General features: G+C 32.3%; 1 protein-coding gene and 1 long non-coding RNA gene across 7 annotated transcripts in view; one reads left to right on the top strand and one right to left on the bottom strand.

The window, feature by feature from the left end:
- Window positions 1-17,100, bottom strand: part of RPTOR (regulatory associated protein of MTOR complex 1) — a 511,183-nt gene that overhangs the window by 284,035 nt on the left and 210,048 nt on the right. The gene's annotated exons all lie outside the window — the stretch shown is intronic.
- Window positions 8,865-14,441, top strand: LOC116423247. Its single transcript, XR_004233781.1, has 3 exons — window positions 8,865-9,007; window positions 12,870-12,982; window positions 13,070-14,441. It is a non-coding gene; the product is annotated as an uncharacterized LOC116423247 (long non-coding RNA).

Here is a 17,100-nt window from a genome sequence, read left to right as displayed (position 1 = left end):
CAAGGTTATACATGTTGCTCCCTTCCCTAAAGGCAGGAGAATAGCATATTCACCTTTCTCGTGACCTCAGGAATACCTCAGTCATCCAATGAGCTGTAGTTTTCTCTGTTCCATGAGGCCCCATGATTTCACCATTTCTTATCTCAAACAGAATTCTATTCATCTGTGTCTAAATGGTATAACACCTTAGGCCAAATACTTGCCTATTTTCTCTCAGTTTTGAAAAAATTTGGGTGGATAATTAAAAATATTTCCATTTTAGTTATTCTGGATGTTACTTTCAAAAGTGTACACAAGTCAATTCTAAACTGAATATAAATATTACTTTTTCTAGCCTATTTTTCATAATCAGTAATATTTCTCTGTTCTTATGCATTGGTGTTTTGGTCACCTGAGGCAAATTTATGCTGTTTTAACGAAGAGTGACATCTGACTCTATATTTTACATTCTTTTAAAACAAAATTCTAAAAGCTATTGCCATAAAAAAAACCCAAAAAACTTTTGGGTTCTAGAAAATGAAATAATGTTGCCATTCTTAATTTTAAAATATCTGCTTCATATATGTGTATTTGAAATACTTAGAATATTAACTGTTTAGCCTAAATATAATCTGTGTATTTTGAAAGATTACTGGTTGAAGAGTTCCTGAATTAACTGACAACTGCAATTACAAAGAAGAAATTCATAGCAGTTGTATTTTATAGACAAAGAACATGTAATAAAAATTTCCCAAAATTTAATTTTATGTTTTTCAAAGACAATTCCTAATTTATTCCCTTTTTAAACTCTACTCCCATATTTTTGTTGAAACTGTAGCTCCAAGGAGAAGCAAAAAAAGTATCCTGGGAGCACTCTATGGAAAATTTCACTTCTTTGACTTTTAGATTGATGTCTATTTGTTTTAGCTTCCAAGTAGAAAAAAAAAAATTTCCAAAAAAATTCTTTTCTATTTCTTTAAAGAGTTCTAACTAAAGAAATATTACTCTATTCTAGAAAAAACTTCTGGGGAAACTAGAAAGTAATCTGGCAAAAATTAAGTATAAATCAGCATCACACAGTACACCAAGCTAAGCTTCAAATGGGTGTATGACTGATAAAGGGTGACATCATTACCAAATTAAAGGATCACAGAATAAATAACCTGTCAGATGGAAGAGTTCATGAGAAAGTAAGAAACAAAATGGACAATTTTATTTGTATAAAATTGAGAAGATCTTGCACAGCCAAAATTATAAATCAAGTAAAATTTGGGGAAATAGTTTGTAGCAAATTTCTCTGAGAAAGGTAATAATGGAATTAAATGTATATGAATTAGAGCCATTCCCTAACTGATAAGTGGTCAAAGATTATGAAAAGTCAGTTTTCAGAGAACATATGGAATAGAAGCTATAAATAGTCATGCACAAAAAGAATGCTCAAAATAACTACTAATTAAGAAATTCAAATTAAAACAACTCTGAGGTACCATTTCATACCTATCAGATTGTCAAGACTGACAAAAATGGGAAATGATAAATACTGGAGAGACTATGGGAAGACAATTGCTTTAATATATTTGTCTTGTTGAAGCTATGTTGGTTCTGGTATTCTGGAAAATAATTTGGAACTCTGCTCCCAAAGTTATTAAGCTGTGCTAACCTTCAACCCCCAAAAAACTATCACCAGGCCTATACCTTAAAGCAATCAAGCAAATAGAACAATACCTAACTGCACATAATACTTGTAAGAGCAATTTTTCATGATGTTAAAAAATTGGAAACTGAAGGGAAGCACAACAATCAGGGAATGGCTACAATGAATATGAAACAATGAAACAATGAAAGGCATGGTTTCAGAAAAACCTAAGAAAACTTATAAAAACTGTTACAAAATCAAGTAAACAAAACAACTAGAAAGTTTTCTATAATAAAAACAATATTATAAAGATAAACAACTATGAAAGACCTATTAGGAACCACAGTTCCAAAGGACTCATAATAAAATATACTATCCATCTCTAGATAACTTTTTTCTTTTTTTTCCTTTTTTTTTGGATATGGTTAATGCAGGAATTTGTTTGACTTGTCTATAATTTGTAAAGTGTTTTGGTTTTTTGCCTTCCAAATGCATTAGGGATAAGAAGGTAAGAAAAGAATTCAAAACAGAAAATAAAATAAAATTGGGGGGGGGGGGGAGGAGGGAGAGAGAAGTAATGTGATTAAAAAAAAAAAAAACTCTTAAGGTAGACTTACTCTAAATGTTAAATTTCTGTCTTGCTAGCAAATAACCTGAAATTCTAATACTTATTTTCCCAACTTGGCAGGAAGCATGATTTGAACCATTCAAAGGACAGAAAAGACAAAGAAATTACCTACCAGGATCATATACAGTTAATTATTAAATACATGTTTAAGTCACATGATCTTATCATATTCTTCATAAGTTAATCATATAAAAACAGATTATGATTGATAATATACTTGAAGTTGCATAAAAATTAATTCTTATGGAAAACTCATAAGGGGACAGGTAAATTATCCCACCTATTCTTAACACCTATCTTTTCTATCCCAGTAATTCTATTTAATTCATAGAATCCTAAATGTAAAAGAAGATATCATAGAAATAATTTGTTTTATGGATTTGGAAAGTGAGTGCCAGAGAAGTTAACTGGAATTTCCATGTCATTTCTTCAGTTTATCAATGGAGCTATGATTTTATTAATAGAGATATTCTTTCTTTGGGGCAAAGTTCAACATAATCCAATTATTGCTTATGATCCTCTATGAAGAATTTTCTCACTGTACTAGAAGCCTTCTCTAGATCTATATTATCTTAGAACAAGGCCAGTAATTACCATTTTCTGATCATATTTTATCTTGTATCCTTTACACTTCTTATTCATAAATCAACCTCAAAAGTATATTGTAGTCTATTGACATCACCCATGAGACTTTCTGTCTAACTTCCTTTGGCTAATGGTAACTGATTCCTCAGAAGCTCTAGTGCGCCACAGTTCACAACTTTGCACCACTTCTTAGAGAACATTGCTTTAAAAGGATGGCTTTGTGCCAGGGAACAGCTTGCCATCATTAAAAGCACTGCACAATTTTTCATATGCAATTCAGTTGCTCTCTTTTTCCTATTCAATTTTCAGTGTTCATCTGCAGTGTCTTTTGTGGATATATAATCAGCCTTCTTTAGTGCTTGATTAGAGGACAAGCTATCCAACTATATAACATGGTTTGAACAGACATTTTTCTGTATGAATTATTAGGTTGACAAGCCTTTTGAGTCTTCATGAATGTCACTGAATGTATTATTTGGAAACTTGATATAATCATTCAGGAGCATTTATAGGACTTTGACATCTATGAGACATTGCATTTGAGTCTTGCTCAATCTTAAGTCACAGAAGATCTCCTTTGGTAAATGGATATTCCTCTGTTTTAAAAGTCTTATGTGACAATAGTTGTAGGTTTACATTTGCCAATGAATATTAAATGGTTTTAAGTTATTTCAATGTGACTATACTTATAGACGTGCATATTTCCTCCAACAATTCAGGTTATAATCTCTACCTTCTTGTACATCACGTGTGGTTAATTTGTCCATATATTCCCATAAGCTCACCACAGAAAATCCATCCAATTTACTTAAGACTTTTCTCACCTTTTCTGAATATTACACAGATATAACTGAGGAGGATAGAATAGCTTATTCCTCATTCTGTTCATGTGACTATCCTATTTTTGAAATTAGTTAAAAGTATCCTAACACTCATTGAACAAGCACAGGAAGAAAACTCAATTAAAAAAAAAAAGTCTTTGTTTTTGAAGGAAACATGGAATCATTGAAAGAACTCTGCAATTTTCCAATGGCAATCTGTTGTTTATTACGCATCAAATTCTGAGTCCAGAAGTACTGAAATACTTCTAAGTTTTCTAACCAATGCTAATTGTTTTCTATCAAGTATTTTTCATCCACTTGATTTTGGATGTTAAGTATGGAAAGTTAGGCCAAATGCTTTGACTTAATTATGAAGATCATTTGGCAGTATCTGAAATGTTTTCAGTTTCCATATAATCTAGAACATGAATGAGTGAGAAAAATTTTTAGGGTGAGCCTTAAAAGCTAAGCCAGGGATACTGGGGAATATTAACAAACAAAGAGAGAGGATTTTTGAACTCCTATGATATGCCACAAAAATGTGGCAGCCAGGTAAAGATGTAAAAAGTAGGCCTTCAGAATGCTATTTACAGAACTTTTCTTGATGCATTTTGGAGTTATAATATATGTTTTTCCTCCATTCATTTGGTACATTCTTCTCCCCTAAAATATGTTGCAAAATGATCCCTCAATGCTTTCAAGATTATGATGCCTCAAAAATAATTTTCCACACTATATGCTTTGTTTGATCAAATTGTTCTCCCCTTCTTTTTCATTACTATTTAAGTTCCAGCATACTTGGTACTTAAGGTACTTAAGCATCAGGGTCTAAATATACAGTCAATTGTTAACAAAGAATATAGGTTTTTATTATTAAAATGTGGGCAAATATTGTTCTACCTTTATATTTGTTATTTTGTCAGTTTCATTTATTATACATTTCTGGAATGAGATAACTAAATGTATTCTGCTTTTTTTTCTACTGCTTTTGTTCAAATCCACCCATTCCTCTATACTCATATTCCTTTGTACCTCCTTTGTAAATGGTTTTTGTATTTTAAACTCCCATATAGAAGAATGTAATTTCTTGGAAGAAATATCTCATTTTTGCATTTGTATTTCCAGTGCTGACAAAAGTAGGTGCTTAATGAAAATTTATTAATTATTGGTATCATCTCTGCTTTTATATTTGTTTGGCAAGGAGATGAAGTATTTATTGGCTAAAGTGATTTCTGGATTACTTTTACCTTCTTATTGTGGCTACTATTTTATATGAGTTAATGGCTTTAAGGAAATGGTGAAAATCAAAATCTATATGACTTTTTTTTCTTTCTCCATTTTCAGCAGTGATGATTCATCTGAGTAAATGATAAAATAAAGCTGTTGTAATAGTTCACAATATTTTGTCTTTATCATTTTTAAAATTTGACTTTGATTTTAACTTTTTCTTTTAACCGCTGAATTGTTTGCACAAAGATAACTGTTTCTGTTGACTCCAAGTCTATAACCAATTGTTTCCTACCTTTTGCAATATACTCAATTAAAATTGTGTAATAATGATCAATATTTGCTACAATCCAGATGTTTTGAATATTTTTTCTATAAGAAACAATTCATGATAAATAGGCATGAGATTTTCTAGGTACTTGGAGATTTCTGGCTTCTTTCACTTCTCAAATTTGAGGCCAATGTTATACGAAGATTGAAAATAATAGAGCTGAGAAACATATATAATGTGTTTTACTTCTAAATATTTTATGGTATATAATCTTTAATATTAAGGTCCCATGTCCATTTATAATAGGTGTTGGTCTAAGTCTAATTTCTTCCAGACTGCTTTTCCAATTTTCCCAGTTTTGCAAAAGTAATTTATGTTTTCTAGTTTATTAGATACTAGGCAATAGAGTTCCATTGCTTCCGATTCTCCCTTGTCCAATTTGTCCCACTGTTCTATTTCTATGTTTTTAATCAATACAAAATGGTTTTGATGACTGTTACTTTGTACAGTTTGAGTTCTCAAAGGGCCATTCTTTCTTCATCCACACCTCTTTCGTTATTTCCCATGATATTCTAGATCACATGATTCTCCAAATGAATTTTGCTGAATTCTGCAAAGTATTCCTTTGTTTCTTTAGTGTATTATTAATTCCATAAATTAAACTGGGTGGATTATTAATTTTAATATACTTGCATGGCATCTGCAAGAGCATGGAGAATACAAATTTAAAGGAAAAAGAAGGGCAAATGCTTATGTTATTTCCAACTACTGATAATGCTGGGAACAATTTTTAAAAGAGACTACAGGCTTTTTCTAAATAATAAGAGCTATCTAAAAATGGAAAGAGCCTGTGCTGGGAGAAAGATTTCCATTATCAGTAGTATTTTTTTTTTTCAAATTTCTGAACTTAAGCATCAAATACATTTCCATTACATATATAGGGAAAAGTAAACAAGAAAGGGACTTAATGAGATTGGACTGTTTGCATTACTACACAGGAAGAACTTTCTCGTTATTGGGGCAGTTAAAAGGCACAGGAGTTAGTTGAATGTGAAACAATGATATCTAAACAGATGAAATTAAGGGGTGATAAAGAAATGTAGTGGGAGAGAGAGAAAGGGAGAAGTAGAAATGAAGTAAATTATCACAATCATAAGAAACGAAAAGGAAAGTAATGGAGAGTAAGTGAATCTTACTCTTATCAAAATTGCCTTAAAGAAGGAATAACATATACACTCAATTGGATAAAGAAATCCACCTTTCCCTACAGGAAAGTAAGAGGGGCAGGGAATAACAGAAGAGGGCTGTGGAGAGAGAGAGAAAGGAGAGTAGATTGGGGGAGAGGGTAGTTAGAAGCAAAATGCTTTTGAAGAAGGACAGGATGAAAAGAGAGAAAGAAAGAGTGGAATAAGGGTGGGGAAAGGGGAGAAAATATAGTTAGTTATGAGTAATTGTGAAAAAAATTGAAATTTCTCTGATAAAGACCTCATTTCTTAAAACATAGAGAACAGAATCAAAATTGTTTTAATAAAAAACCCATCAAAAGATATGAATTTTCAGATGAAGCAATCGTATGTATAGCCATATTAAAAATGCTTTAACTCACAACAGATTGGAGAAATGGAAATTAAAACAATTCTGAAGTATTACCTCATATCTATTAGATTGGCTAATAGGACAGAAAAAGAAAATGACAAATGATGGAAGAAATGTGAAAAAAAATGAGACATTAATGCACTCTTGGTGGAGTTGTGAACTGATTCAACCATTCTGTGGAGCTATTTGGAACTATGCCCAATGGGCTATAAAACCATGTATACCCTTTGACCTAGCAATATCCCTACTAAGTCTATGTCCCAAAAGAGTTTAAAAAACAAAAAGGGAAAGGACCTATGTGTACCAAAAAAATATTTATTATCAGCTCTTTTCTGGGGATAATGAATTGAAAATTGAGAGGATGCCTCTCAATTAGGAAATAGCTGAACAATTGTGGTGATTGTGATTGAATACTATTATGCTATAGGAAAAAATGAGCAGAATACTTTAGAAGAACCTGGAAAGACTTCAATAAGCTGATACAAAGTGAAATATACTGCGTACAAAATAAAGGCGATACATAAGATAATGAGTTCTGAATAACTATTCTCAGCAATTAAGAGTGTCTGAATAGAGACTGAAGCATAAAATTGAAGCAATGTTTTTTTTAAACTTTATTTTTCTTGAGGGTCTTTTCCAGTTTTGGTCTATTTTTTTTTTTAAAATAACATGACTATTATAGAAATGTAAAAAACAAAGAAACAAATAAAAACTAAGGGGTCCTCAAATGAATTCTGATATTACTCTTTTATTCATCAAACATCCCCTCACAATTAAAAAAAAAAAAAAAAAAAAAAAAAAAAGGAAAATTCTTGCTTTGGGAATCCGATGACACAGACTCATAGTTAGACTGAATAAGATGATCAATGATATTACTTGCATATGTGGATTACATGATTCAAAGTTTAGGAATTTTCAGGTTAATTATACATTAGACAGTCATCACTTATAACAAGATAATACAACTTATCTGCTACAAACCAGAGAATAGCACCTAGGAGTTAAAAATCTAAGGTTAAAGGCTCTAATGGCTTAGAAGAAAATCCTTAGATCTAAGATTAGAGATGGATCTAAAGAAGATATCATTAGTCCTTTGTGACTAGCCATTCCACTGATCTTACTTCTAATGTCTTTTAATACTACTTGCTTTTAAAATTTACATTTATACTACACACACACACACACACACATCATATTTATACTTTAGAAGAATAGTTTATACATTATTTTACAAACATTTCCTTTCATTACTTAGAACAGCTTAATAGTACTCTATCATGTTCATATACAATAATTTGGTCAATTGAGGGGCATTCTCCAGTTCTTTACTACAACAAAAAGAAATGCTAAAGTATATATTTTGGGACACAGACCTATGTTGCTTTCCAGAATGGCAGTATAAAATCGAGAAAAGAGTTTAACAGTTTTCTGAAATCTATTTGTTTTTGAAGATCATTTTAATACTGAATCAAGAGACTAGTGAGAATAGACACTAAATTCTGTTAACTATTCTGCTACTTATCACTGCAGGACTTAGAAGGAGCTCCATACTTGGCACTTCTCAGAAATTGAGCTTATCTATATAATCCTTCTGGTTGCCATCTATGGAAGCTGGAAATTCACTGTTCATTGTCTCTGCATGCAATTTATCAATACAGTTAGGAAACCAGCCCTTGCTCAGCCCACTGTCAAAATAAAGAGGACACATAGCTGAGGAAGGGAGTCACAACATAGAGGAGTAATAGATAGTGAAACTACAAACCTCACAATGATAAAAAGCAGAGTTTGTAGTTTTATGGTCTCCTTCTCCAGCTACCCTGACCTCTCACACATTAGGAACAGATTAACAGTTGGTTGATTTGACATGAAATTCTAAACCTGTTTTTTTCCCCCCAAATGAATTCTGAAATTACTGTTTTGCCCATCAAGAATCCCCCCACAATTAAAAAAAAAAAAAAAGGTGTGGGGGAAGTTTCAGTCAAAAAGCATTAATAGAGGAGAAAAAATACACGGATGTTTCAGATTTAAGTCAGACAGAAAGATGCTGGTGGTTCTTAGTATGCAGCAATAAAGCAAATCCAGGAGCTAGGGTAGAATCTGGACCTGTGGTATAAGGAGCACTAGCATTCTCTAGGCTTTTGGAATTACCTGTCCATCAGTGGCAGTTGGTCAGTAGTTGATACTGATGGTAGTGAGGAAGATGGACTCCTCCATAGAAATTGCTTCTTCTGAAGATAACTGTGGGGGGCCAGACTAAAAGCAAGGTTAGTAGTTTTAATGGGGAAGAATAATTATATACTACAGGCTCCTGAATAAATACTCTGGAGCTGTCTCCATGGTTTTCTATAGGAAAATGGTGGTCAAAATGATAACAATGATCACCTCGCACATGTGGCCTTCTCTCATTAAGGTTACCTTGCTGCTTCTGCTTGGCTAGTCTGCTTATGCCTGTGAATGGCAGTTGGTGAGAACAGCTGGCCGCTTGCCCATGGAATTGCTTCACTGGAGGACAGGTACAGAGCCTATCTGGAAGCACAACTAGCAGTTTGGTGGCACTGCGGTTCTTGGAGCTCCTGGGTTCATGTTCCAATTTTCACAGTGGGAGTTGGTTAATAATAATGCCAAAGAAGTGGACTCCTTGTCAACAGTAATTGCTTTCCTCAATAATAGCTGCTGGGGCCTAGCAGTAAGCAAGGATAGTGCCTGGGGGTCACTAATAATTCTAAGGGTTCTTAGGTTCAAAGTCCTGGGCTATCTACATTGGGGACTAAAGGGAAGTGATAATTATGGTAAAGTAAGTAGCTTGACTCATTAGACACACGCAGCCCCAGTCATTCTCTTCCTCAGATTGCCTACTGCTTCAGTTAGGATGACTCGCCTACTCTCTAATTAGAGTAGCACCAAGTCAATAAATTTTTAGGTTGCATTATCATTTTTTTATTATATTGGCATGGTCCAATCTTGAGCAGTGAGTATATCTTCAATTACCAAAGTCTGTATATTTTTATTATTATTATTTAGTAGTTGTATTCAGACAACTCTTACATGTATGTTGGTAAGTTAACATCTTAATATTCTACATATTTTTTAGTTATTTTGAATAGGATTTTCTTCCTGGGTTTTTAGTACTGCAGGGAAAATTTGATAATTTTTTTGTTCTGCTATTTTGTTAAATCTATTGTTTGTCTTAGTTTCTTCAATCATTTTCTGAAGTTCTGTAAGGCCACTATCAAATTACCTGAAAACAGGTAATTTCATTTAATCTTTGTCTAGGTTTTACATCTTTAATATTATTTTGTCTTACTGCTATATAATTATACATATATACACACACACACACACATAGATATAAGTATCTATTTATATGAAATTATACACACATTTGAAAACTATGTAGAATAATGGGGGAAAAGAAAAATTATTGCTTTTTTTGTGCACATGATCAAATTATATAAAGCTACTGAGGAATATTAAGAAATATTTAATTCAGAAACAGGTCAAATTAAGCTTATCCAACAATTCATTATTTTATATTTATCTTAATATGCAATGCTTTATTAGATGTATCAAGCTCTGAAAAGGTAACATAAATATCTTTTATTATTATTGCATTAACACAAATATCTTCTTCCAGTGGATTCACCTTAAAAAAAAAAAAAAAAGGAAGAAAGAAAGGCACTTGGTATAGAAAAACTTACTACTATTGTCAATTGATCGAGATGGAAAGATGGAATTAAAAAAAAAAACAATAAGAATAACACACACACACAGTCTCATCCTGTTCATTTAACCAAGCTCTTAATTCTTCTACAGTCAGCATGTTGTAAAATGTTAATAGACTGATCATTAATATAATTGGAAAGAAATAAGTCCAATTTATTACAAAATATTGTTCTTGTGAAAACATTTTAATTATTATTATAATGTTCAAAACATTTAATACTGAAAGAAAGCTTAAAGTCCAAGAATACAATATCTATTAATCTGGCCTCTGTAACCTATCCAAACAATACTAAAGCAAAGGAAAGAAATCATGAGAATTGCAGAAAAAATGACAAGATGTAAGAAAACTGACATTGAGACTGATGTTTCCCAAACTAATTTACACTATTTAAAAAACAGTACCAGGGACACTGTGTTACCATCTGCTCAAATTTAAAGAGTAATATGACTAGATGGATCATTTGTGAAAGAGACAGCTATTTCCAAAGGGATTTCGAATGCTATTTTCTAATGTTCCCAAAGGCCTATTGGCACAGTGGGAGATGTGAATGTCCTAAGCTGAATTACCTACTCTACATAATATTCAGTACCTCCCATCAAAACCCTGCTTCCTTGCTCTCCTGATGACAGTGAATTCCCATTAGATCTGATGTTGTCAGTGCACCAGCTATTTCTGATGCAATGTGTACTTAATATTATTGACTCTACAGTCACACACATACTCATACACACAAATCACACAGGAAGCCAAGCTAAGCAATCACATCCTGGATGGCCAGCAGTCCAACAAAACACAAGCAGAGGAAACGATATTTTAGTTGATTTGTAGGTTATAATGTGACAAGCCTCAGAAATCATTTGCAGAATGGTACATGACAATATTAGAGTAGCATAAGAGTAACAATTATTCCTCTTGCACTAATCAATATTAAGCAATGATTTGTACATTTTTAACCTGTTTCTCTATTCTTCTAGAATTACATTAATAACTCACATGCATTAAGAATTCCTAAGCAATTTAAATTACATATAATCTCTACTCTACTCAGACTGTCTCCCTTAAAAGCCTATTTTGTAAAATAAGCTTGCTAGTTTTCCTGCATATATACTAATACTAGTATATTCAAAATCTTTTAAAAATAACTTCAGAATCATTTGACTGCAGAATAATATACTCTACATGGTCTCAAAGGGTAGAACTCTATCTTAGGAAAAATAGGTAGAAGTAGCAGAGAGGTCAATTTAGATTCAAAGTATGGAAAATCTTCCTAATAATGAGAACTATCCCTAAGAAGTTTGGATTGCCTATCAAACTAGTGAGTTCACTTTCACCCGATGAAAAGCTGATTGAGTACATAAATCTGGTAGGTCAGTTAAGACATTCTTTATTAATTATAGCTGAAATGGAGGAAGCATTTCAAACAAAATTAAGATGAGGATGCTAAAAAGTTGAAGGAGCAAGTGATGAAACTAGGAGACTGATCAAGGTATGTAAGAAAGGAAGATAAGTGATGGAATACAAAATATTCTGCGAGTTGTAGTAGTTGAGAGGAAGTTTGAAGATTATCTTTAAAAGGATAAAATAAGAATGTATAATTGATAAGAAGTTGTACAAGTGCTTTTATTACTTCTTTGCCTCACTGTGTGCTTGAAATAACAAAGTTTCTCATGGAAAAGTGCTTCAGGCCTCAATGCCCTTCAGGACAGCAATAACTAACCAACCCATAGTCATTTACAATAATATCAGATTTCTAAAAGCACAATAAAAAAGACTGAGTTAAGAGTCTTATTCCACACATTTCATGACTTCAAGCAAAAACCAGGTAACTACTTGTTGGGTATATGATAGAGAGGGTTCTTATCCAGACAACAGCAATTTTGATTCAGTGATAGTTTTCTCACTACTTGAGTATAGTGAAGGTAGGAAATAATGGGAATAGATATAATTACTGAGTAAGAAAAGTATCAGATGAAGTTGTAAATGTAAAAGGACTAAGTTAAAAAAAATTATTTTACAATGTAAAAGACATTGACTTCTGAGTAATGTTACAGAAGCAATTCTACTCTAGCTTTGTTAAGAAAAGCCACAACTCCCTAAAAATCTATAGCCTGATGAGTCAATATTTATCCACTGATTTAGTAAAAATCATATTTATTAATATTAACTCAAATGGTTATATGATGGATGAAATAAATATTTCTTAAATACTTACCATATGTCAGGCAGCACAATAAATACTTTACAAATACTATCTCATTTGATGAAGAACACTGTACATCCTTGGTACTGAACAAAAATGTGTTCCTCTGTAAAAGGAATATTCCTGTTAAAGTGTTTGTAATTCACATTCCTAGAAATAGCAATGTACTTTCACAAAGCCTTTTGTTAAAATTTTTATTTAGTGTCTACCTAAGCTGTAAGACTACCATGGCTACAAATATGAAAAAATAATGGAGGACCTGTCTTCAAAAAGCTTGAATGCAGTGCTATGAGGAAGGCAATGAAATGTGAAAAAGTAAATAAAATAAAAGTTAAAAGGAGAAGAGGAATAAAAGTTTTTATCCTGTACTTAATGAGCCATTATAATTTTTTTTTTTTTAAGCAGGGAAGAGCCATGTTCAGACATGTATGTTAGGGAAGATTAATGCGGCAGGAACATGAAGGATTATTACAGAAGAGAGAACAGAGGCAAGAAGATCAAAGAGGAGGCAAAATAAACCTCAGAAACTAACATTTGTTCTTTAGTCATTCAGTTGTATTTGATTTTTTGTGACTCCATGAGCACCATGGAATTCATGGAGCTTACCAGGCTTTTCTGTCCTCCACTAATTCTCAAACTCTTCAAATTCCATGTTCCTTGCTTCAATGATACTATCTATCTACTTCATCCTCTGCTATCCCCGTCTAATTTTGCCTTCAACTTTCCCAGCAACAAAATTTTTTGTAATAAATCCTGTCATCTCATTATGTGGCCAAAGTATTTAAGATTAAACTTCATATTTGTCCTTCCAAGGAACAGTCAAGAGTTAATTTCTTTAAGTATTGATTGATTTGATTTCTTTGCTATGAAAGGAACTCTCAAACATCTTCTCCAGCATCAATTTTGTGGCATTCAGCTTTCTCAAACACTCACAAACATATACTACTACTTGAAAAACCATAGTTTTGACTATATAGAGAGCTTTTTTGTCAAGGTGATCTCTTTGCCTGTAAGGATGCAGTCCAGATTTGCCATAACTTGCCTTTTAAGAAGCAAGTGTCTTTTAATTTCATGGCTTTAGCTGCTGTCTAAGGTAACTTTTGAACCTAAGAATATAAAATCTGATACAGCTTCCACTTCTTCTTCCTCTATTTTCCAGTAAGTGATGGGACTAGTTGTTTTTTTAATGTTAAGCCCACTCTGGGTATGGCACAAGAAAGTCAAAATTAGAAATGCAAGTCCTATACATAATGTTTTATAAAAGCATACTCTGATATATTAAAGAATTTTTTTAAAAGTATCTATTGTTAAGTAGCTAAAAATACCTATGTAAATAAAACATTATTATACAATAAGAAATGAAAATTAAAAAGTGTTCATGAAAATATGAGGATAATGTTATAAACTGATGTAGAGCAAAATAAACAGAAATAAGAATATGCACAATGAATGAAATAATGTAAGTTAAAAGATAAAAACTATAAGGAACTAAACAATATAATATATATCATTCTTCCTAAGGAAGAGAGATGATGGAAAAGGTGGGATCAAATCATGCACTGTGTGTATGGGTATGGAATATTTTTGCTTAATTTTTTTTTCTCATGATTGAAAGCTCAATCTAATGGGCTTGATGAATGTTAACTGACTGAGGCTGAATGACTGTGACATGAAAGGAAAAAAAATTTAAAAACAAAAATAAGATTAATTTCCTAAAGGAATTGCTGCTGTCCCCTAGTCACTAAAACATAAAGAAAAATAACTTCTTGGTGAATGAGAGAGAATATGAATAGATATGTAAGACTAAACATCATTTAGTTCAGCTAGATAAAATGATACCAAGCCTCCTCCTCATATTGTACTTCAGCTCTAGGACATTCTTGTATTTGCTGTCCATCAGTCACTAAATACGGTAAACATTAAGTGGAAAACTTTCCATTATGGCAAAAAACACATTAATACTTTATCACTAACATTTAAGCACCTTCAAATCCTCCTATTTAATTGATGGAAGGGAAACAAGCCTCTTACCCTCCATCCAATTCAAAATAATAGCTATCATTTTCATTAATAGAAAATAGAAATGCATATATATGCTGCAATAGACATCAATCTATTTTACAAGTACCCTAGTAAATAAAGTGCCACTGAATTGTAATTTTCTGTTGTATACAATATACACATAATAAATTCAGGATTGTCTTATACTGCTCAGAAAAACAGGAAACAGCTAGAAGAAAAAATACATTTTGAATTGTGATATTATATTGAAATATAGTGAGAAAGGAACAAGAAGAGAGTAGCGTGATTGCTCAGTCCAGGGTTATTTCAAACCATAGATTTCAAAAGAGTAACAGTTACTGAACCCAATATTAAACTGTCAAGGGCCTACATCTTCTACCAATAATTTTATCACTTAACAATGGATTTATTGACACATTCCATTGTAATTTTTGCACACATAAGTATAAACAGCATCTTCTTCAAGTGAAAATGTAGTTATGCTCAACAAAGATATACCTTTCTTTGATCACTACTTTCCTATCTTATTTGATAAAATCAGAATAGATGATAACTCACACACAAAACATGAAAGCATATTTATTAGTCAAGTCAGTACAAGACTTAGGAAGAGCTTCTTCATCCTGTCATAAATCAGCAATGTTGTTTTTTACATTTCATTACCTATAAAAAATGACCACCACCTGCTTCTCCTCCTGTTCATTTTTGGGGAATGAAAGACTCTTGAGATAATTTAAAAGCACTATGTATACTCATTGCTTAAAACATAGCATCTACTTGCAACTCAAATTCTGATTGCTTATGATGAAAATAAAAATTTCTGATTATTCATAATTAAAATGTTTACCTTAATGTTACTGTATTCTAAAATCTTATCCTTAAAAATACTCATCTCTCAAATTCTAATTTTGATCTCTATATTCTGAAATCAAGCTCTATTCTCTTCTTGAGCTGCATTTATTGATTTTAAATGCTAACTCCTCAGAAGTACACATTTCATTTAATTATGACTACATAAAATGCAATATATTGCTCATTTTAGGCTAATAGCATTCAGTAAGATGTACTTTCTTTCGAAGGAAAAACTTTGCCAAAAATATCCAATTGTAGGACCCTGTTTAATTGTTCTGGAGAGCAGCTATTGCATGCAATTGTGCCATATTGATTTTGGATACACTCCTGTAGGGAAAATATTTTTGTGTTTTATCTATAGATAAGAGTGTCTGGCAGTGTTAAACAAGGTAGAATCAACCAGTAGTGATGTCAGGTAAAAATTCTACCACTTGGGGGAAACAAGCAAAAATTTCAATAGGAGTCAATTTTCCCAAAGTAGTTATCAGAATGTGTATTGAGAAAACAATGAAAATAGGGAGAGATAAAAGAGAAATTCAATGAGACATAGAGATTTGACAGCTAGAATACTGAAAACAGAACTGGAATGAGGGATTATTAGGCAACATGATACATATAAAGCCTAATTTCAGGCCCTATTTTGCTTTTCCACCTCATTGTTTCTTCCAGCAATTAGGAGATTTGTGCAAGAGAGAACATCAAAAAATGCCAATGCCATTGTGAAAATGAGGTAGGCTTTGAGAGTGACAAATAAGATTGGGGAAAATAAAATGAGTGGATAGACGTGTTGTGTGAGTATATTTCTATGGCTATAAATAATATGCATGATATGTTTGTGTGTGTGTGTGTTTAGATGTGTGTGTGTGTGTGTGTGTGTGTATACACACATATATAAATGTATATGTATGTATGCATAGGGCAACAAAAAGTAGTACAAGATCTAGAGAAGAAATTTAGAATAAATTGTGGGGCTAGAAGATGCTTATCCCAAAATAATAGTAGATAAAAGAAATCTCTGGTGTAAATCAGAAGAGAACCGCTCACCAGTCTTTTTTCTATGATCTTTCAAATGTCTTGCAACAATTCAGCAATAATTCTGCCAGTCATTCAGGAAGGACCCAAGGAGGTAGTACATCTGGGTTAGGTGACTTGAACTCAACAAATAAAGTCAGATTCCTTCTTAGTATTTCTTTACTTATCAATTCCCTATTGGTTATGGTTTCTGTTTCAGGGTGTTTTTTCCTCGCAACAATCATATGCAAAGTGCTTTCTAGATGACAGGCACTGTCCTTATTTTCCTTTGTAGAGAAAAAAGTTAACATACGAATTTAGCAGCACTGCCTTCACTCTACAGTTATCACTGTACCAAATAAAGTTCTTATCCTTTCTTGTAAATGTCTTTTTCCTACCAAAACAGCTTTTAAAAAACGCTACAAATCCATTCTGTTGTTCTAAGGAAAAGGAACACTATGCACAGAAGTAGCTGTATAAGCAATCCAGTAGTTCTCAAAGTAATTTGGGATTATACTCCCAAAGTCACCAAGCTGTATATATTCTTT

This window comes from Sarcophilus harrisii, chromosome 4, assembly GCF_902635505.1.
Source record: "Sarcophilus harrisii chromosome 4, mSarHar1.11, whole genome shotgun sequence".
In the NCBI taxonomy this organism is placed as follows: domain Eukaryota; kingdom Metazoa; phylum Chordata; class Mammalia; order Dasyuromorphia; family Dasyuridae; genus Sarcophilus; species Sarcophilus harrisii.
This window is presented reverse-complemented; position numbering and strand designations above follow the sequence as displayed.